General features: G+C 46.0%; 1 protein-coding gene across 7 annotated transcripts in view; it reads right to left on the reverse strand.

Annotated features, from left to right (window-relative positions):
* Positions 1-22,221, reverse strand: part of LOC119965900 (catenin delta-2-like) — a 1,408,928-nt gene that overhangs the window by 638,087 nt on the left and 748,620 nt on the right. The window contains exon 1 of one of the 7 annotated variants that reach the window (XM_038796890.1): positions 21,027-21,471. The exons of 5 other annotated variants lie outside the window; for them this stretch is intronic. The gene's annotated coding sequence lies outside the window, so the exon portion shown is untranslated. Of the gene's footprint in view, positions 1-20,931; positions 21,472-22,221 lie in introns of those variants that run through there. One more of the 7 variants, XM_038796889.1, reaches the window with a different exon arrangement.

Raw genomic sequence — 22,221 nt, forward strand, 5'->3', positions numbered from 1 at the left:
ATTCAAATTTCATCATCTACCGTGAGTCCCCAGAGCATCACTCTGGGTCTCGGTAATACTAGTCCAGTAACAATAGCACTATGACAATGCCTCACCTCATGTGTTGTGTGTGTGTATGTGTGTGTATACTAGTGCTGGGGTGTTAGAGGGTATGTGATACAGAAGCAAAGAGCTGGCCAGCCAGTAGCAGCTCCCTGCAAAGGTTTTTTCAGGTATCTCTCTGTTATAACCCTCACGAGACACACGAAGATGACCCGATTAATCTCCCCCTTGAGCCTTGTGGAGGCCCATTAGCAGGAGAATTAACTCTGGACATTAAAAGCCGACCCAGGAAGGAGCCGAGCTGCAGAGTAGTAGTCCCAGCTGGGACTGGGACCGTTACTTGTACATACTTTACTTTGGCAATAAACCTTTTATTTCAACTCTCCTTTCCGGACTCCTCTGTGACTCCCTCTGATTGTCGAAGTGAGCCAAGTCAGCAAACACCAGAGCTGAAAAGAGAGAAACTTCTCTCCCAAGCTGTGAGGAAGCCCGCGGATTATATTTACATTTAATTAAATGGATCAAAATCAGGTTCTGCCCTTTCTGGGTGGGAGCCTTGTTGCATCATCGGCGAGGGGCAGGAATAGTCGGAAAATGAGATCTCGCCGGCAAGAATCTGATTTTCTGATTCTAGTGAGATTTTGCGACTAAGTCGCCATTTGTACTCATGGCGAACGTGGGCATCAAGTTGCCCCCAATGACCTTCAGTCCAGGTTGCCAGGTCCAAACTCTTGATGCTCTCCTCAACTGTGTTTCCCTGCAATTCTTTTGTTCAATCTGCCTCGCTTCACCTCGATATATAAATACACATCCCACCTGATTGGAATAATTTACTGCACTTACATCTGCCCACAGTGAAACAAGATTCATATTTACTGATGTGGTCTTTCCTGAATTGCTGTCTGCATTTTTGTCAGAAATCATTTCTTCTTTGCTGATCTGTCGTCTGCTCCCCCAGGTGGAGCTGCTTTGATAGCTTGTTCAATCTTTTCTTGTGCATTCTTGCTGGCTAGCTTCCTCAAATTTATTTCCACTTTTATTGTCACTTCTCTCTGGCTGTTCAGTCGTTCTCATGCATCCACCTCTACTGATCCACTGCCTCTTTATCCACCAACAATGGAGTTAGGGGATATCAACCTTGTTTATAAAATTGAAGTTTTCAGAAGCTGAATACCTTTTTTTGCTTGCTCTCTGCCACCTTGCCTTCAACAAGACTGAATTGCGTTCTCAAACTGATAGCCATCTCTCTCTCTTTCATGCACACTATTGTATTGCGAGGTGATCGACGATGTAGTGTAAAAACACAACACGAGGTGATCAATGAGGTAGTGCTCAAACAGAACAGAGATTTATTGAACTTAGAAGAACCATTTACACAGGGCAACACAAATACTGTACAGGTTTTGTTCCCAAGACTCCAGGACCAACTCTGGCCAAGACCCACCAGCCAGGTCCACGCCTAAACACCTAATCGGCTTACCTTCGCACTGGCGAATCGCTCTGTCCCCACTGGCTCAGAGCCCATCACATGGCCCACAAAGTATTGTCCCTTAAAGGGGCCATGCTACCACAGACTACGAACCAAAACTCTAATACAGTGGGAGTTGCACACAGAGACTCCCGTTGATCACTTGCCTTCTGCTTCTGGTTCCTAATCTCACGTCGAATAGTTTCAAATCTGAAATTGTACGATTACTGATGCTGTTGATTGCCTGCCCTCTAACTATAAATCAGATACATCAGTTTAATTTCTGTTTGAAACTCACTCATTTTGGCTTAAAATTCTGATGCTTCTCGTTCGCAAGACTGAACACCCTGCCATGAGTTGGAAAGTCTGCGAACTGAAACCTCATTGATCGGAAATCGCGCACAAATTATTTCTGTGATTTCAACAGCTCTGATCACCTGAATGAGTACTGACCAGACTTCACAAGCAGAAGGCCAGGTCATTGTGCCCCTTTTATGACCCTTGGCAACCTGCCCCTGAGTGAGCAAAGCCCACTGACTCCTTCAGCAACTCTACTGAATATCTGCTGGAAGAAAGAAAACGCTTCCACTTATATAGTGACTTTCATCGCCTCAGGATGTCCCACAGCACGTTACAGGCAATGAATTACCTTGACGTGTGGTCATTGTTGTGATGTGGGAAATAAACAACAGTATGATGAACAGCCAGATAATCCGTCCTTTAGTGAGTTTGGATGAGGGATAAATATTGGCCAGGGCACTCAAGATCTTTGCATGTACCTGAGAGGAAAGAGCCTTGCTTTCATGCCTCATCCCAAAAGAGGACCTGCCTCGTGGCACTCCTTCAGTACCGCGCTAGTGTGTTAGCTTAGATTTTTATCCTCATGTCCCCAGAGTAGACCTTGAGCCCACAGCCTCTGACCCCGAGTGCTATCAGTTGAGGTATTTAGTTCACACTTGGACACAGAGGTCAGAAAATCAATTTGCATGATGAACATCTGCATTAATGAGCTTGCCTGTCATGTGCAAAGGAGACAATTTCAACTTTGGAGAGAATCTGTCAACACGGTTGCTGTTTACATTGAGGAAGTGACAAAGTGACATTGGGTATGATCTCACCGAATGGGAACAGAGTCTCGTAATGAGCGTGTCGCGCCAGGTGTTTCCCGGTGCTCACAGTACTGAGAAACACCATTCTATCTACCAGGAATCTGGTTATATTCAGGGCCTCAGTGGGGAACTCGCTGATGAGGCCACACTTAGTCCCGTTTCCTGTACTGAGGAGCTCCGCTCACCGGAACTCCGCAGTGCAGGAGAAGATCGAGCCGCCATGGTAGCCTCACAACCATTTCAAGAGACGGCAGAACTTCAATCCTTTTATGCAGTGCACATTGGGCAATGTGTTCATGAAACACAATAAACATGGGTCACTAAAATCTCCACAAGCATGCAGAAATAATGGGTGCGTTGTGCACTGGACAACGCGGCGGGGTCAGTAGATTTCTCTTCCGGGATCTACCTGACTCGTCACACCTCCCGAGAGCTAACCTGATCTTGCAAGATGTCATGATCTGCATATGAGAGCAAGACAGCTAGTCTTACTCTAATATGCATTCCCATAATCTATCCGAGGCGTGGGACCTAACCCCCTTGCCTCGGAGATCTTGGACGAATGCTGCTCAGTGCTGGTCCCCACAAAGGCAGGTGGAATGGTATTCATGGGGGTCTCCCAGGGGATCAGAGGCTCCCAGGTCCTTGCTTCTGGGCTGGGTGGGTAGCCTGGCACTGTTGGTGGCACCTGGGTACCCTAACACTGCCAGTCTGGCACCCTGGCAGTCTTACCTTGGTGCCAGCCTCACACTGCCAAGGTTCCAAGGTGGCACTGCTGGGTTGGCAGGAGCAGTGATAGGCTGGCATATTTCCTGTGTTGAGGATAGGGCCTGGGGGTGCCCTGCATGGGCGGGGAGCGGGAGAACCCTTATAGTGAGGTTGGGCTTTGGGGGGTTCGGAGGTCGCGTCGGGTTCAAGAGATCAAGCACTATAGTCTGGGCTTAGTTAGAGATCAGTGATGTACTGTACACGATAGCCCAATGTTAAAATTGTCTAAACTGCAGTTGGTACTTTTATTGTGCCCAATAGCTAATTCATTATTTTAAAAAATAAATTTAGTTCCTGATTCATGTTTTCCAAATGAGCAAACTCCACACGGCCAGTGACCCAGAGCTGAGATCGAACCTGGGACCTCGGCGCCGTGTGGCAGCAGTGCTAACCACTACACCACTGTGCTGCCCATTATATTTCATTCATGCAAGCAATGAATCCTGATTGCTATCACTCTCCGTGTAAAATGCTAACATAGACAAGGGGATTTCAGTGACAAATCCTTGCAAGCGCTACTCATTCCTCAGCTGTTTTAAATACATACTCTGTCTGAGAAACAGCTCCCTCCAATTTCTACCGCATTTGAGAATTAAATCCAAACAATTATTTTACCTAAAAACACACAATAGATATTGATTGATGATTCTATTTCCCTTCATCATTTGGGAGCACAAAGAAAACCACGAAAACAAATCAAACACTTTGATCAAATATTCATCAGCTGCAATGTCTCCAATATAGCACATCTTGCATTCACCCAACAATGACATCTTACTCTAAATATATACAGAGAGCTCTGTAAATCGGCTAGTTTCTCCTCTCACAAATTCTCCATTATTGTGGTGTTTTGGAATACATGTATATATCTGCACAGCAAGGCACACAAATAAACAAGCTACTGTTTTAAGCTGATCAGAGGTACATACCTGTGTCTGAAAGATTTTAAAAGCCTGCTTTAAGATTTCAAAGTGAACATTTCCAGTCATCTTTTCTGTCGGGAATCACTTTGCTCCAAATAGGTTTGGGCTATTAAATTCTCTATTGCTGAAACATTGAGATCTTTAGGAAACATCTTTTGTTACCTCGATTAGATTTGTACTCTGAATCAAAGTTTATCCGGTAATGACTGCAGAATCAACACAACCCCTGTCGAAAATCTCAGTGACCATTAATTAGAATAGAATAGAATAGAATAGAACAGTACAGCACAGAACAGGCCCTTCGGCCCTCGATGTTGTGCCGAGCAATGATCACCCTACTTAAACCCACGTAACCCGTATACCCGTAACCCAACAATCCCCCCATTAACCTTACACTACGGGCAATTTAGCATGGCCAATCCACCTAACCCGCACATCTTTGGACTGTGGGAGGAAACCGGAGCACCCGGCCAATCGAAACCTTTTTTTATTTCCCAAAACAGACGGATTTTTTTCCAAAGAGAATGATCAAGTAACAGACCATTCAATGAATGCAGAAAAAGATATTGAGCCATACTTCTTGCTGCTTGAGGAAGAAATTGATCCATTATTAAACTGTTGCTAGATTGCTCCAGAAGTGCCTCAAAGCCCATTAGGAACATTGCTATTTCTGGGACCTTGCTGTGCACAAATTGGATGACACATTTCCCACATTACGTTCGACTTGTTAACAAAATTAAAGCCAAAGGTTAGATGGAGCATCGATACAAAAATTGACTAAGGGACAGAAAGCAGACAGTTTTTGTGAACGGTTGTTATTTTAGACTAGAAGGAAGTGTATTCAGGTGTTCCCGGGGGTGGATTTTAGGACCTCTGCTCTTTTTGATACATAGATGTCCAGGTCATATTTTCAAAGTTAGATGACAAAAATTGCAGTAAACCCTGAGGAGGATAGATTTCACGAGCACATTTGATGGACTGTTAAAATGGGGAGACATATGATAGTGCAAGGTGATAGGTTTTAGTAGGAAGAATGAGGTGCATCAATAAGGTATAATAGTGAAGACGGGATCAGGAACATGAAATCCTGGGCGGATGTACATAAATATGTTTTTGAAGGTGGCAGGGCAAGTTGCAAAGGTTGTTGAAGAAGCATGAGGGAACCTTGGCCTAAATCTTTTGGTCCTGCCTGCCACGGGAATTGTGGGGAGTCGGGTGGATAATTTGACTGACCCGGAAAAGGTCTGTTGACCTCGGGATGGACTTTCCGATCCCAGGAAGGGTGGGACTGGAAAATCCCACCCCTTAATTTTCATGAAAGGATAGAGTACAAAAGCCAGGCAGCTCTGCTAAAACATCATGAAACATTGGTTATGCCTTAATTGGAGTACTGGCTGGAATTTAATCATCCTGGTGCAGGTCCCGATTCTGCACCTGAAAGTAGACAATGCTTCCATTCATGAGGAAAGTGGCTGACCAAAGGCACGGGACTAGGCTGATTATGCAGCAGGAGTGGACAGGAGGTCACAGAGGCCACTGTTAGCTGATGGGCTCAGAGGCCCAGACACAAATTTTCAGCGGCATCCCAACATACGTCTGGTGCCGACAAGCAGCCAAATCCGATAGGAACCTAGGATCATCATTCTGACCTCTAGACTCAGCTGGCACGTGGCTCAGAGCAGGCAAAAAGCAGCCCCACAGTTTAACCATGTCTCCCTGCAGGTTCTCCCTCCAGGCTACCAGGGAACAGCGGGAGCTGCTCTTCTCCACCGATGACATCGGGAGACCCTCCTGCCTGACCATGGAATTCTGGACTGAGGTGGCAGGGGATGTTAGCAGTGAGGAGTGTGCAGATGCACCTGAGTTCAATGCAGGAAGAGGATAAATGACTTTATTAACACCACCAGGGTGGAATTAGATCGATGTGGCTCCCATGCGGGCAACAAGCAATGTGTCTCAGTAGGGGCTGGGGAAGTGTCGGGTCACCCTCATATTGTGGGGATGGGAGGGCAAAGGGTTACCCAGAAAATCCCAGGGGTGGGGATGCTGAATTGGATTGCAGGGCGGAGGGGTGCTCAGCCACCGGACCTCACTATAAGGCTGCCCGCTCAAAATGGCAGTGGGATTCCCTGGGGAATCCTCTGTAATCCTCGTCATGCATAAATTTCCATGGCTAAGGATTGGGATTCGCTTCCTAGTTTGCGCTTCCAAATCAGGTGCAATTCAGCTTCGGTGGGAGAACATTGTTCCCCCCCCCCCCCCCCCCCCCCGCCCCCAAAATGGAGAATCCCAGCCACAGTTTTAAGAAATGGCGGGCTCCCATTTAAGATTGAGATGAGGATAATCACTTGAATTATTTTCCCAGCGAGCAATGGCGATTGGGTGATTGAATATGTGCAAGGCTGAATTAGTAACATTTTTGATCTGCAAGGGACTGAAGGTCAGGGGAGGCAGACAGAAAAGTGGAGTTGAGACTTCAATCAAATCAGCCATATCTTATTGAATGGTGAAGCAGGCTCGAGGGGCCAAATGGCCTACTCCTGATCCTATTTCTAATATTCTTACGTTAAGGATGGCCCACTGTTAAAATGATAACAGTAATAGAAATGTGAAAAATGTCACAGACATGTTTGAAACAACAACATTATCCTTTATGTTTCTACATTTCTCCTCTTTTTCTCTCCCTCTCTCTTTTTTCACTGATGCCCTTCCCTTTGGCTTCGCTTCTTTGCTCATTTTCTCCCCCACTTTCCTCTTCCTTACTTTTCTAATTGGACTATTCCAGTACTGTCCTGGGTGACCTACCACCCTGACAAAAGTCTACTGCCTGTACTCGAACTCGCACCAAGTCCCATTCACCTCCATTTCCTCTTGGCCCGACAGCTGGTCGCAGTGACATCAATTGTCTGAGCCCTAATATGAGGAATCCTTGTCTAAACATTTCTCTCTTCCTTTAAGATGCGCATTATAACGTTAGACTTTTGAGGGATATTTTGGTTCCTCATCCTCATACCCCATGGCGGTTCTGTGTCAAATGTCTAATTATTCTCCTGTGAAGCCTTGGGACATTACACAATGCTAAAGGCCCTATACAAATGCGAGAGTTATTTGTAATTCTTTCTTCCAGATGTGCCTGCAATTACATGTAGCAGATGAAAAACCTTGGGAGGGTAAACATGAATCTGCCTAACACATCGGCTGGAATGGTAAGAGAGACCACACAGGTACCTGTTTATGTCAGGTATTATGTCGAGAGTGTTGGACTGTGAGGGCTGGATTTTTTGCCCATCAGGTGCATGCATTTGGTAGGCCTGTAAGCGAACGTGAAACGCTTTTTTGGCTGCGATCTGCCCAGGGCACAATTTAACGCTGGATCATTAACAGCCAGCCAGCATGAAACGTGCACTGAAAGACTGAGCCTTTCGGGGGAGGGGAAGAGGAGGGAGGGCACCATAAAAAGTGGCGGTGCTGGTGGGCGTCTCCAATGAGCTCCCTGATGGCTGACAGCTACCTCAGGGAAATGCAGTGTTGTTCCAATGACACCAAAAAAATTCTGACATTTCTCTCTACCATGCAGAATCAAGTGACTGGCAGCACAGCACGTAACACCTCAAGCTTCAAACAATTTCTTTTATTTTATTTAATCCCGGACATTTTATCATGCCCTGGATCGGGAATAGTGAAAAAAAAACGTGAACGTTGCCTGGACACTTGGCCCGTGTGCCAAGCATAAAAGTGTGAGGGCCGTGTAAAATTCAGGCCAATCGCATGCTTAAAGTGCCTAATTGTCCTTTCAGTTGTCATGCTGCCACCTCTCGCATGCGCCTGCCAACTGAAGTATCTGGCAAGAGTGCCATGGCATTGGGATACACACCTGTGTCTTCTCTGTGAGTTCAGGTTTGGCGTGTGCCCACTCAAGCTCAGTATAATTCTGTCCTGGGGTCCAGTTTTACCTGGAATAGTGTCCCCTTGTTCCAGATTCTGCAGCCAGGGAAAACATCCTCTCTTGTATCTTAGTCTGTCCAGCCTTGTTCGAATTTTATACTTTCCAATTCGATCTCCTCTCATCCTTCTAAACTCTAGTGAATACAGACCCAGTCGAACCAGTGTTTCCGCCTCTTGTCGTGTCTTATTTACATGAATGTACTGGACGTAGAAATCTATTGTAAGCTTTTTTTTTTAAGATTACAACAAAGTAGAAGGAACAATAGAGACAGAGGATGAGTTAATGACTGCAGAAGGGTTTACATCACTGATGCCATGGGAGCAGGTTAACTGGAAAGTATTACACGCTGATTGAAAATTGTGCACCTGGCTATACAATAGTGGAAACAGAATTAGAGCAAAGAAACTGGGACAATGTGCAGAAACAATTTGAAAAATAAGCAAGATGCTGGAATGCACTATGGTGCTAACCAGTAGAGGTACATAGCTATAAGTCAAGAGAATGCAGAAATTTAAGTTAGTGCACAATAAATTTAAAACAAAATTTCAAAATAATAGTCAAACATCTATAAATAAAAATAAATGATAAGTGGCGTTTCAAATGCAATTGGATATAGTGGAGCGGCAGGTGCAGCAAGCAATTAGGAAGGCAAATGGCACACTGTCCTTCATTGCAAGATGATTTGAGTACAGAAGTAGATATATGTCTTACTACAGTTGTACAGCACCTTGGTGAGGTCACATCTGGAGTGTTGTGTGCAGTTTTGGTCTCCCTACCTAAGAAAGAATATAGTTGCCGTAGAGGAAGTGAAGCGGAGATTCACTAGGCTGATACCAGGGTTGGAGACACTGTCCTGTGAGGAGAGATTGGTTCGAGTGGGCCTGTATTCACCCAAGTTCAGAAGGACGTGAGGGGATCGGATTGAAACGTATAAAATTCCAACCGGGCTGGACAGACTAGATGCAGGGAAGATGCTTTCCCAGGTTGGGGAATCTGAAACTAGGGGGCACACAGTCTTAGGATACGGGGTAGACCATTTAGAACTGAGATGGAGAAAAATGTCTTCACTCAAAGGGTAGTGAACCTGTGGAGTTCTCCACCACAGAAGACTGTGGAGGTCAAGTCACTGAATGTATTCAAGAAAGAGATGCATAATATTTTAGATTTTAATGTTATCAAGGGGTATGGAGAGAAAATGGGAATATGGGATTGAGATCAAGCATCAGCCATGATCATGTTGAATGACGGAGCAGGCTCGAAGGGCTGAATGGCCTATTCTTGCTCCTAGTTTCTATGTAACAAGGCCCTGGTGAGTGGAGGCCTGAGAGTGGTTGAATGGAGTACTATTATCCTTGTTTTTGTCTGATGATTCACAAGATCCCTGAACCAATGTTTGAGCACCTTAGAATTTCTCATCTTGTGCGCTGTTAATTCACACATGTCCAACCAGCACTGGCTCTTCAAGCTTGTGCATTAATCTGTACACACTCTCCTCCACATCCCCAGCCTTCACCTTTGTCAGTGTTGTTTTTATGACAGAAACAACAGCCTGGACTTTGCGCCATCCAATCTCCTACTTTATTACCTCCATTCTTCTTTCTGACAGGGCAGCTTTCCTCTCGAGTCCCTTAAGTTCATTAATTTCACCCGTCCACTCCTGACTAACACTTGCAATACCTGGAAACGAGTACCTCACTTCGGTTTCCCACATTACAACAATGATCTTCCACCTCTATTACTGCATCTCCTTATTGTCGCAAATTGTGTGCCGCTGAACTTATAATGTCAATTCATTGTGTAAAGCTCTTTGAGGAAGGTGACGTACAAAAGCAAGTGTTATTAATGTTCCTGGTCACCCATTCACTGCCCACCTCTTTCCAGTCTATCATTTCCCCCAATAGATATCCCCTCAACGGTTTCCCGAACTCGAATCCTATCATGCTCACAGATGTTATAAAATCAAACCTAATCCCTAACAAACTGTACCACGAGAATCCTAATGAGAAAAAAAAAATGCTCGCAGCAAGAATCCTATACAGGATTTGGTGCAGCAGAAACACCGCAACGCAACGGGGGGGATCCGACCACGGGGAGGGCCCTCACGGTGGCGATCAAGGCCCACCTATCTGCCAGTGGGCTTGTTCCACGGGGGGGGGCACTCCTTTCTCCCATGCTGGCCCCTGTAGGAAGAGAAGAGAACCCCTGAGCATGTGACAAAATATGGGGGCCGGTCTACGCATGTGTGGAACCACGCCAGCCGTAGCGTGCATGCGCAAGATCACGCCATCCCTTCAGCGCTGGCTGAAGTGGTGCCAACCTCTCCGGCGTCCACCTAGCCCACGAAAGTGCGGAGAAAGTGCGTGAGGACTTAGTCCTCAGAAGGGAGAATCTCAGCTATTGTTTTAATGTCAGGGAACGTAACGGCCAACCTGTGCACAGCAGGATCCCACAAACAGCAATGAGACAGATAACGTTTCACTGATGCTATTTGAGGGATAAATATTGGCCAAGACACTGGAGAGAACTCTTCTTCGTATAATGCCGAACGATCTTCTATGTCCACCTGAGATGGGAAGTGGCACCTCTGTTTAATATCGTGTCTGAAAAACAGCACTTCCAATAGTGCAGAACTCCCTCAATAGTGCACAGGAATGATACCTTAGATCTGGTGTTCAATTGTTTGGATTACAACTTGAAGCAATGACCTTTTGATTAGAGGCAAAAGCACCATTAATTGAGCAATGGTGACATTTAGATATTTTTGTTAGTCTTTCACACGATGTGGGCGTCGTTGGCAAGGCTAACATTTGTTGCTGATCCCTAATTTCTCTAGCGAAGGCGGTGGTAATCAGCCTTCTTGAACTGCTGCAGTCTATCTCGGTAGGTACACTATAGGGCTGTTAGGAAGGAACTTCCAGCACAGTGAAAGAACGGCGTTATAGTTTCAAGTCAGGATAGTGGTTAGTTTGGAGGGGAGCTTGCAGATGGTGGTGTTCCAATTTATCTGCTGCCCTTGTCCTTTAAAACATAGATACATATAGAAGCAGGAGGAGGCCATTCTGCCCTTCAAGCCTGCTCCACCATTCATTATGATCATGGCTGATCATCAAGTTCAATACCCTGATCCCGCCTTCCCCACATATCCCTTGATCCCTTTAGCCCCAAGAGCTATACCAAATCCCTTCTTGAAATTACTTAACGTTTTGGCCTCAACATCTTTCTGTGGTAGAGAATTCCACAGATTCACCGCTCTCTGGGTGAAGAAATTTCTCCTCATCTCAGTCCTAAAAGATTTAGCCCGTATCCTCAAACTATGACCCCTAGTTCTGGACTCCTCACCATCGGTGAAGACATTTCTCCTCACCTCAGTCCTAAAAGATTTAGCCCGTATCCTCAAACTATGACCCCTAGTTCTGGACTCCTCACCATCGGTGAAGAAATTTCTCCTCACCTCAGTCCTAAAAGATTTACCTCTTACCCTCAAACTATGACCCCGAGTTCTGGACTCCCTCACCATCGGGAACATTCTTTCTGAATCTACTCTGTCTAATCCTGTTAGAATTTTATAAGTTTCTATGAGGCCCCCTCTCACTCTTTTAAACCCCAATGAATATAATCCTAACTGACTTAGTCTCTCCTCATAAGACAGTCCTACCATCACAGGAATCAGCTTGGTAAACCTTTGTTGCTCTCCCTCAATATCAAGAACATCCTTCCTCAGGTAAGGACACCAAAACTACATACAATACTCCAGGTGTAGCCTCACCAATGTCTTTACAATTGCAGTAAAACATTTCTATTTCTCGAATCAAATCCTCTTGCTATGAAGGCCAACATACCATTTGCCTTCTTTACGGCCAGCTGTATCTACGCGCTTACTTTCAGTGACTGATGCAAGCGGCACCAGGTTTCTTTGAGTATCCACCTCTCTCAATTTACACCCATTCAAATAATAAGCTGCTTTCCTATTTTTGCTACCGAAGGGAATAACCTCACATTTATCCACATTATACTGCATCTGCCATGCATATGCCCACTCACTCAGCCTGTCCAAATCACACTGAAGTATCTCTCCATCCTCCTCACAACTCACTCTCCCACCCAACTTTGTATCATCTGCAGATTTAGAAATAATACATTTAATTCTCTCGCCCAGATCATGAATATATAATGTGAACAGTTGGGGTCCGAGCACAGATCCCTGCGGTACCCCACTACTCACTGCCTGCCAATCAGAAAAAGACCCATTTATTCCAAATTTTGCTTCCTGTCTGCTAATCAGCTTTCTATCCATCTCGAGACACTACCCATAATTTTATGGACTGACCTGATGAATACTACACTCCTGTATGCCTCACCCGGTGCCGGTGTCTATGTATTTACATTGTGTACCTTGTGTTGCCCTATTATGTATTTTCTTTTCTTTTCATGTACTAAATGATCTGTTTGAGCTGCTCGGAGAAAAATACTTTTCACTGTACCTCGGTACACGTGACAGTAAACAAATCCAATACCATCTGATCCCATGCACTTTAACTTTACATATTAATCTGCTATGGGAGGCCTTGTCGAAAGCTTTCTGAAAGTCTAAATAAACCACATCCACCAGCTCTCTCTGGTCAACTCTACTAGATACATCTTCAAAGAATTCTAGTAGCTTTGTCAAGCATAATTTTCCTTTTGTAAATCCATGCTGACTTTGTTTGATTACACCACTGCTTTCCAAATGCTGTGGGATGAAATCCTTGATGACTGATTCCAGAAACGTCCCTACTACCAACATTAGTCTCACTGGTCTGTAGTTCCCTGTTTTCTCTTCACCTTCCTTTTTGAATAGCGGGGTTACATCCCTCCAATCTGTAGGAACGATTTCAGAGTCCAAAGGGTGGTAGAGGTTGCGGGTTTGAATGGTGCTGTCGAATGAGTATTGGGAAGTTGCTGCAGAGCATCTAGTACACAATAGTATACACTGCTGCCACTGTGCGTCAGTGGTGGAGGGAGTAAATGTTGGTAGAAGGGATGCTAGATCAGAGATTGGTGTATGTTTATCAAAGAAGAGATGGCTTGCACATTCTATTCAGAGTGACTCTATTCAGAGAGAAGGTCGGGGATCAAATTAAAATAAAGTTCACCACTGAAAACTGCCCGAAGGCCCAGGAGTGGCCCTGGGACTGCAGGTTGGGCTGGTAGTGCATTTTGTAATATTTTCTATATTTCCAGAGCATATAAGTTTGAATTCTTAACTATCTTTAGTTACGGCGCTGAAATATGTATAGGCTGGGATTCACCAATATCGTGGTCAAGTGTTGACGCCAGCGTCAAAACCAACGCAAGCGACGCCGGGATCAAAGGGCCTCTGGGCCCAGTAATTCTCCTCCTCTTCGGGGGCTAGAACGGACGCCGGAGTGCTGCGTGCTGCTCCGGCGCCGAAAGCCGGCCCTACACAGCCGGCGCGGGCCCCAGCAGCCAGAAAGCCGAGGTCCCGCCGGGTGGGACCATATGTAAACCATGCCGGCGGGACTCGGCGGGCACTCGGCCCATCGAGCGCGGAGAATCGCTGCGGGGGCCGCTTTCAACGGCTCCCAACCGGCGCCGCGGTGACCGCGCGGGTGCGCTTGGGGCTGATTCTCTGGTCGCCGGAGAATCGGAGATTCTCACGCCCACCCAGCGATTCTCCAACCCGGCGCGGGATCGGAGAATCCTGTCCGTGGACTTTTAACGTTAGAAATTGCTTCAGCATCCGAGATCTCATTCCTGACCACAATCATCAAGCAGACAGAGGGAACTTTCACTATCAGCAATCTCTTCCGACACTGTTTGCAACTTGGCTCCTTCCTTTTGAGTGAGAACTCGCACAAGTGGACAATTTGTTTCTCGAGCAAATTATATTGAAAGTAGAGACTTAGCAGAATTGGGGGTTGTTCTAAGAAAATCCTTCAAGACATGCTTCAAGAATTTCCGCATGGTGAGTTCATTGGCTTCCTTCCCTTTCCTTGTGATCATGGAGTAAAATTTCAGAAAGGAACTCTCAATGTGGAATTCAAATTATGTTAAGAATAACCTTGATTGTTTAATACCTAATATCTACCCCAAGACTGTAATAAATTCAATGCAAATTATTCTGATGTGAATGTCTACTCAATAATTATTAAGAAATTTTGACCAACTCCTTCAACTCCTTTATGTAACGACGATTATATTCGGGACAAACAATATTGCAGAACCCTTTGCTGGATAAAGCTTTGTTTTGTTGATGACTGGGGTTGAGCAACCATGAGGTAAAATGTAATTATGTTTCCATTTTGCAATTTTATTTCTTTGAGAGGGGTAGACAACATGAGAATTCGATAATTTGTCAAACATTCCTGCTCTGGAGGCTGGCAAGTGAAACATCATGACTCCCTGTGCATCAGTCGCCTGCAGAGCTGAAATGAGTATATTGGCCAGAATTTTACAAGTTGCGTGATGACACGTGCCCCACCCAGAAGCGTATAACATCACACAAGAAAACGTCAGGGGTGCATCCCAATGTTACCGTGCAGTCACGCAATATTTTGGTTGATGGGCATTAGCAGGAGTCGACTACACACCTGTTGACAATTAATTAGCGAGTTAAGCTCTTTAAAAGTGCAATGCACTACAATTTTACGTTGCCGCGCAATTTATAGGTCAGCACACAGGCAACACGGGAAGGCGCCCACTCCATCTTTGACCGATTTGTCATCCAAGGACGGGACAAATAGAGGCAAAGTTGGTTGGTAGGAGTTAGTGAGAAATTTTGTGTAAAGTTATTAGGGAGATTTCTGACCTTTTCCTGTGCTTTCTTGTGAGCTTTTAGCAGAGTTTGCATTGCTCTTAGGACTCTTTAGTTTTGGCCAGTATGTGTGGACACCCAATACCCGGGATTGTGAAGGTCATTGTAGCCCTGAACGGTAGCACAGTGGTTAGCACAGTTGCTTCACGGCTCCAGGGTCCTTGGTTCAATTCCCGGCTTGGGTCACTGCCTGTGCGGAGTCTGCACATTCTCCCCGTGTCTGTGTGGGTTTCCTCCGGGTACTCTGGTTTCCTCCCACAGTCCAAAGATGTGTAGGTCAGTTGGATTGGCCATGGTAAATTGCCCTTAGTGTTCAAAAAAGTTTAGGTGGGATTACTGGGTTATGGGTGACGGGGATAAGGTGGAGGTGTGGGCTTAGGGAGGATGCTCTTTCCAAGGGCTGGTGCAGACTCGATGGGCCAAAATGGCCTCCCTCTGCACTGTAAATTCTATGATACTATGAACCTTTATGCTTCTGGCCCTTTCCAGGGGTCAGTGGGTGATCTTTGTAAAGACGCCCAGTCAGCTGCGTCAAGCTGGTGACTGATGATCTGTTCAGGTGTGTAAACAGGTTCATCCATGTCAGGACAGACAAGCCAGCCAGGCTGAGCGATCAAGAGGCTCTGCAGCTATAGCAGGGTTCCCCCACATCCAGGTGCCATAGAATGCACACTCCCATGTCGCCATCAAGGCACCAGTGGGCCAGCTGAGTGCCTTTGTAAATAGGAAAGGTTATCACTCCTTGCAAATACAGATTGTCTGCAACCACAGGTCGCAGATTCTTCACGTCTGTGGGAGGTTCCCTGGCAGCTCCCATGATGCCCACATGGGTGACAAAAGTTACCCAATGAAAAGATGATTCATGACGCCACTCGGACATTGAAGGTCAGAGGCAGAGGGGAGGTACAATTTCAGTCATGCGTCCATGAGGGCGGTTGGGGTGCGGACAACAGGGCAGCATGAAAAGAGGTTCCAATGCCTGGCCCATTCCAGGAATCTCTGCAATATCCACCAGTGCGCGAGTCGCTCATTGTCGTTGTGTTTTGCGCTCTACATAATCTGGGCCTTTGCAAGGGGGATCCACTTGACAAATTAGGACAAAGAGGTAGGTTCACAGGCTTCAGAGGAAGACACCACTCATGACTCTGATGCTTTGCTTGAGCAGGCTGAGAGTGAGAACGAGGAGGCAGCCTTGATCAACTCTTGCTGGGGCATCAGGGTGGCACTAATTTAAAGAACATTCAGCTATGTTGCCAAGGTGATGCATTCATCTCAATGCAAGGGCACCGTCTCCTTCACACTCATGTCGGAGACGTCAATGCCCAAAGCACAATGCCGCCTCACCACCGTTCTTTTTTAAAATAAATTTAGAGTACCCAATTATTTTTTTCCAATTAAGGGGCAATTTAGCATGGCCAATCCACCTACCCTGCACATCTTTGGGTTGTGGGGGTGAAACCCACGCAGACGTGGGGAGAATTTGCAAACTCCACACAGACAGTGACCCCGGGCTAGGACCGAACCCGGGTCCTTGGTGCCGTGAGGCAGCGGTGCTAACCACTGCACCACCCTGCCGTCCCACCTGACTACTTCTCTAATAAAGCTTGTTATCCCTGCAGTCTAATGTAACATCCTCATGAGGCCAGCATCTATGACAAACATAGCCACTTAGGTCATAGCAACATAAAACATTATCCGTTCTGCAGACTCCAAGAACAGAACATAACATGTTTGGTAAAGTCGCACAGCCACAAAACAACACTTAGATAAAAGAAATGGAAATCTCTTGTGACAACCCACCTGGTGCTCAGGGTGCCTTAACCATAGACTTGTGAGTGCTGTGCCTTAGTGCCCCCCCCCCTCGCTGGCAGCAACACTGGATAGGATTGCTGATTCTGCTGTCCTGCTGGCCCTCTGGTCTGCAGACCCGAGGTGCCTCCACCTGGGAAGGCGTACACAGTGACATGGCTGAGCACTCCCCAGTCGGCATGCCCCGGTTTCCTCCCACAGTCCAAAGATGTGCAGGATAGGTGGATTGGCCATGATAAAATTGCCCTTAGTGTCCAAAAAAGGTGAGATGGGGTTACTGGGTTACGGGGACGTGGTGGAGGCACAGGCTTGAGTGGGGTGCTCTTTCCAAGGGCCAGTGCAGACACGATAGGCCGAGTGGCATCCTTCTGCACTGTAAATTCTATGATTTCTATGGTTCAACTCAATAGCCTGATCCCACCTTCCTCCCATATCCTTTGATCCCCTTTGCCCCCAGAGCTGCTTCTTGAAAATATACCTGGCTGGATTCTCCGGTCCCCCAGCCATGTGTTGCTCAACGGCATGCCATTCACTGTGGGCTGGATTCTCTCTTCCTGCTGCTTGTCAATGGGATTTCCCATTGAAGCCGTCCAATGCCACAGTGGTTAGCACTGTTACTTCAAAGCGCCAGGGACCCGGGTTCAATTCCCGGCTTGGGTCACTGTCTGTGCGGAGTCTGCACGTTCTCCCTGTGTCTGCGTGGGTTTCCTCCAGTTTCCTCCCACAAGTTCCGAAAGACGTGTTTGTCAGGTGAATTGGTCATTCTGAATTGTCCTAACATAAGCCTCCTTGTGACACTAATAAAGGTTATTATTAATAAAGAATTCCACAGGCTCAGCACTCTCTTGGTGAAGACGTTTCCCCTCATCTCAGTTCTAAAAGGTTTACTCAGTCTCCTTAGACTATTACCCACTCCCACCATCGGGAACATCCTTCCTGCATCTACCCTGTCTAGTTCTGATAGAATTTTATAGTTTGTCTGTGTGTGGTCCAGCAGATCTGAATGCAACTCCACAAACCCCTGATTCTGTTCTGTCCTTTAACAATTTTAAACACAGTAGCTGGGGTGACAAAATAAACATATTGAGGTGAATATTTTGCCTCGGGACTGATAACCTTTTTTTTTTCATTCTTTTGTAGCTCAGGGACACTGAGGCCAATTGAAAAGCAACAACTTGCATTTAAAACCAAAATCCTGGTCAACGGGTACATTTTAAAGAGTGTCTGAAAGGAAGAATATGACATAGAGAGGCAGCTGAAGGTGTGGCTGCAAATGGTGGAGCAATGGAAATTGGGGATGTGGAAGAGGCCAGGATTGGTGGAATGCAGTGTCCTCAGATGTCCCAGCTAAAGATGTAATGGTGCAGGATGAAATCGTGAGTGTATAGTCAGCAACAGCAGACCCATGAGTTTATCCTTTAACCACTTTAACAACTTGTACTTTTTAGGCAGCAGCTCAGAATGCTGTACCACGTGCTCAACTTTTAATTTGATTCCATGTTGTGTTTCAACGATTGTTTGTTATTGGTTTGTTGGAAGGACAGTTGAACATGTGAACATTTTATGCTGCCTCATTTCAGATGAGCCGAGCTTCTGGATACTTCTGATTGAGTGTTATATTAGATGCACATGCACTGCCTGTTCTCCATATCAGGCAGGACATAAATCAAACAGAAATGTATACACACAAACTGATTTATAAATAAATATTATGCACATACATTTGATAATCTGACATGTGGCTACAATAGAAAACAAAGGTTTAATGGGTGATCTCTTGGGTACTGACAGCACATTTGCTTCACTTCACAGCCTGTGCTCATCAGCGTTTCTGCTATGCAGCCACATCCAAACCTGGCTGAGCTCACCTCCACTCCCCAGAATCAGAACAGCAAATTGTTGAACATGCCTCGCATCATCAAACTCTGCTCCCATCTGAAACTTTAACCACTCCCTGAGTGTATGGTTCTAAGTGTACAGTACCTATGAATGGATATGTTGACTTTGGCAGGAGTGAATCACAGGGTTGCAATCATGCGCCACGTTTCAGATTATAACAGTCTTGTATTCCCGAGAATACGGAAGGTTAGGGGGTGATTTAATGAAAGTTTTCAGAATTTTGAAAGGCCGATTGAAGATGTTCCACTGCTGGGGAAATTTCAGGCAGGGAGACATAACCTGAATGTCGGGCTCAAGGCTATTCAGGAGAGAAGCTGGGAAAGGATTTCCGGCTTGGATCACTGTCTGTGCGGAGGCTGCACGTTCTCCCCGTGTCTGCGTGGGTTTCCTCTGGGTGTTCCGGTTTCCTCCCACAGTCCAGAGATGTGCGGGTAAGGTGAATTGGTCACGCTAAATTGCCCCGTAATGCCCAAATGTTAGGTGGGATTGCTGGATTACGGGGATAGGGTAGAGGTGTGGGCTAAAGTAGGGTGCTCTTTCAGGGGCCGGTGTAGAACCGATGGGCCGAATGGCCTCCTCCTGTACTGTAAATTCTATGATTCTATGAAACACATCTTCACAGTGAAAGCCTTCAAATCACCAACAAAAAGCAGTAAATACAGGCTCAATTAATGATGATAAATCTGGGATTGATGGATTTTTGCTGGACAAGGATGTTAAGGGACTGGGTCCAAGGTGCCTGGATGGAGTTTAGATACAGATGCGCCATAATCTCACCGAAGCGAGGAACAGGCTTGAGGGGCTGAATGGTCTACACCTGTTCCTATGTATATTTAAAATAGCAGTAAAGTTCTGTAGGGGGCTTTTCATTGATGACATTTTGAAAGTTAGAGAGCTTTCTCTATTGTTACTGTTGCTGGGGTGACAAGCGACTAAAAACTCTTTCCCCCCAATTTCCAAATCAAGTCGTGGCTCACCCGTTAGCAGCAACCCCCACTGTGAAAGACAAAAGACAGAAGGGTGGGATTTTCCAGTCCCGCTGGGATCATCTGGTCCTGCTGAAAGTCAATGGACTTTTGGCCAAACCGTCAAATCTCTGGCAATGTGTCCCGCCATGACGGGCGGGAAAATCCTGGCCATAATTGATTGTTTCAAACAATTACAATGAAACAAAGTTCAATTTGGGCATTTTGTTTTCATTCCTCAAGTCGGAGGCAAGTTTGGAAAAACTTTCAGTATTAACATTGGAATATTAAGCGAGAAACATTTGCCGACCATTTTGCAAATATAATTATCTCAATTCTTTCGGTCTCCGCATGCACACTGGATATCATTCATTGGGTGAGGAGTGTCTACCTCCCACCACTAACTAGCCATCTATCAGGATGCATTTAAGGGTGACCTAAGCAGGCTCACTTTCGATCTTTGCCTCCTGGAAAGAATACCCAAAATACCTCTTGGTTTGCGCCCTGAAGACATGGAGGGAGAGTCAAGCCCACATTCTAAACCTGGATTTCAATGCAATATAGAGGCACAGTCGCATTGTGGGAGGTTCCAGGCTTCAAGCGAGATGCTGCACTAAGGCCCGCATCTGCCTAATACAACAGTTGAGATGGGTCTTATCTGAAGAGAAATAGGGGTTTCTTCAGGCCAAAACATAAACCTCAACCAACAGTACCAAAACACACAGTCGTTCACCTGACTGTGTTTGCGGGATCTAGCTGGTGCGCAAAGGCAAAAAAAAAAAACAGCCCGCCGAGAAAGAGTGACTGCTTCAAGCGTGGCCTGTGAAACACTTGAGACACACATCGAGGGGCGGAGAATATAGATGGACAGCGGGGCAGACACACACATGGGGAAGTGGGGTGAAAAGGGAGGAAGAAAGAGATAGAGAGAGAGACGAGCAGACAAAGAATGGACCTGAGAATGGAGGGACAGAAATTGGACAGAGGTTTGGACAGAGGAGGGGGGGAAGAGTCAAAGAGGGGAGGAGAACAAAGTTTTCGCTCAGCATCACATTATAAAGATGTATACCTAGTTTCCATTTTCAGAGAAACATAAGTGCAATATGTATGGCTGTTCTCATTTTCATCTCCACGTTTAGATATTTTCATGAATGGCCTTTAACACAGATAGAAATTCTCTCTACTCACATATTTCAAATGCCCCTGCCTCAGATGCTCTCCAATTTGAAATCAGGAAATAAGATGCTTCAAGTCAGTGACACAGCTGAGCCATTTGATCCTACCCATAGCTTCTTCTATTCCAGGAGCTGGGATCGGGGACTCCCCGGATTCTCCTGGGCTTCCATTTCTACACTTGAAGTAGCGACTGGTCTCTGTTATAACAGCAGCACACTCAGCTCTCAGTCAGGCTGCTGGTAAAAGCAGTGCAGCCGTGCAACAATGCCTTATTTGTTGGACCACTTGTGGAGTCACGGTTTGATTCAACGCGATTTACTGATGTGGAAGACGACTGTTCAGACCATTGTTAGTTGCAGGAGACAGCCTGAGAGAGTCAATTTACATTCGACTGTATAAATTCAAGCCGTAATCCAATCAGGTCGCCTCTATTCCTCCCCCTCCCAATTGTGCATTAGACTCCTGCTTTCTTCTCCTCGGATTCTCTTTTTATAAATAAAACTCCCAGTGAAAGCTGCACCCACTGCTTCAGGTCGCGTCACACGACTTACTGCACAATCTACCGCTGCATGTATGGGTCTGAATTCTTAGCACATTTACACACGCCAAGGATGTGGCTCCTGGAGAAAGAAACATTCGTAAAGCATGCAATCCCAGGAAGCTTCTGCGCTTACTTTGTCCGACCCCACCTCTTCCCCCCCCCCCCTCCCCCCTCCCCCCCCCAACCCCACTTCCCCTCCCAGATGCAATGATTTATGTAAAAGCAAAGATGGAAGAGAAAATAATTGATCCAATAGCAAACCAATCATACTGACCTCAATGACAGGCGGCAGTGTGAACATCACAATATGCGAAAAGGCCATTTTGGGAGCTCATCTCTTTGTAGTAAATTAAACATCATGACATCCGATTGTATTGTGAACAGCCCCATTGACAATTATGTGATCTCACCATGTAACATTAGTGTAGACATGGCCTATTGTCACAAGTGCTTGCCAAACTCTGCCATTTAGCTGTAAACATGCATGGCATTTATTTCCTGCAGTTCATTGCATTGCTTTTTTATTTTTCAAGAGAGGGCTTATTTTCCCAACACTCATCCGTACCTGGAACAATTCTGCGGTAAGAGGGTGATAGGCCAGCTTTTGCACACACACACACACAGGAAGATGGCCTCTCCTCACAAAGATGTTCTTCTCACTTCGGTGGGGGGGGGGGGGGGGGGGGGGGGGGGTGAGGGGTGAGGGCAGGGGGACTGTAGGATCATTTAATTTAATGGCCGCGGAAAGAGGCATTACAGAG

This window comes from Scyliorhinus canicula, chromosome 5 (genome assembly GCF_902713615.1).
Source record: "Scyliorhinus canicula chromosome 5, sScyCan1.1, whole genome shotgun sequence".
Lineage (NCBI taxonomy): Eukaryota > Metazoa > Chordata > Chondrichthyes > Carcharhiniformes > Scyliorhinidae > Scyliorhinus > Scyliorhinus canicula.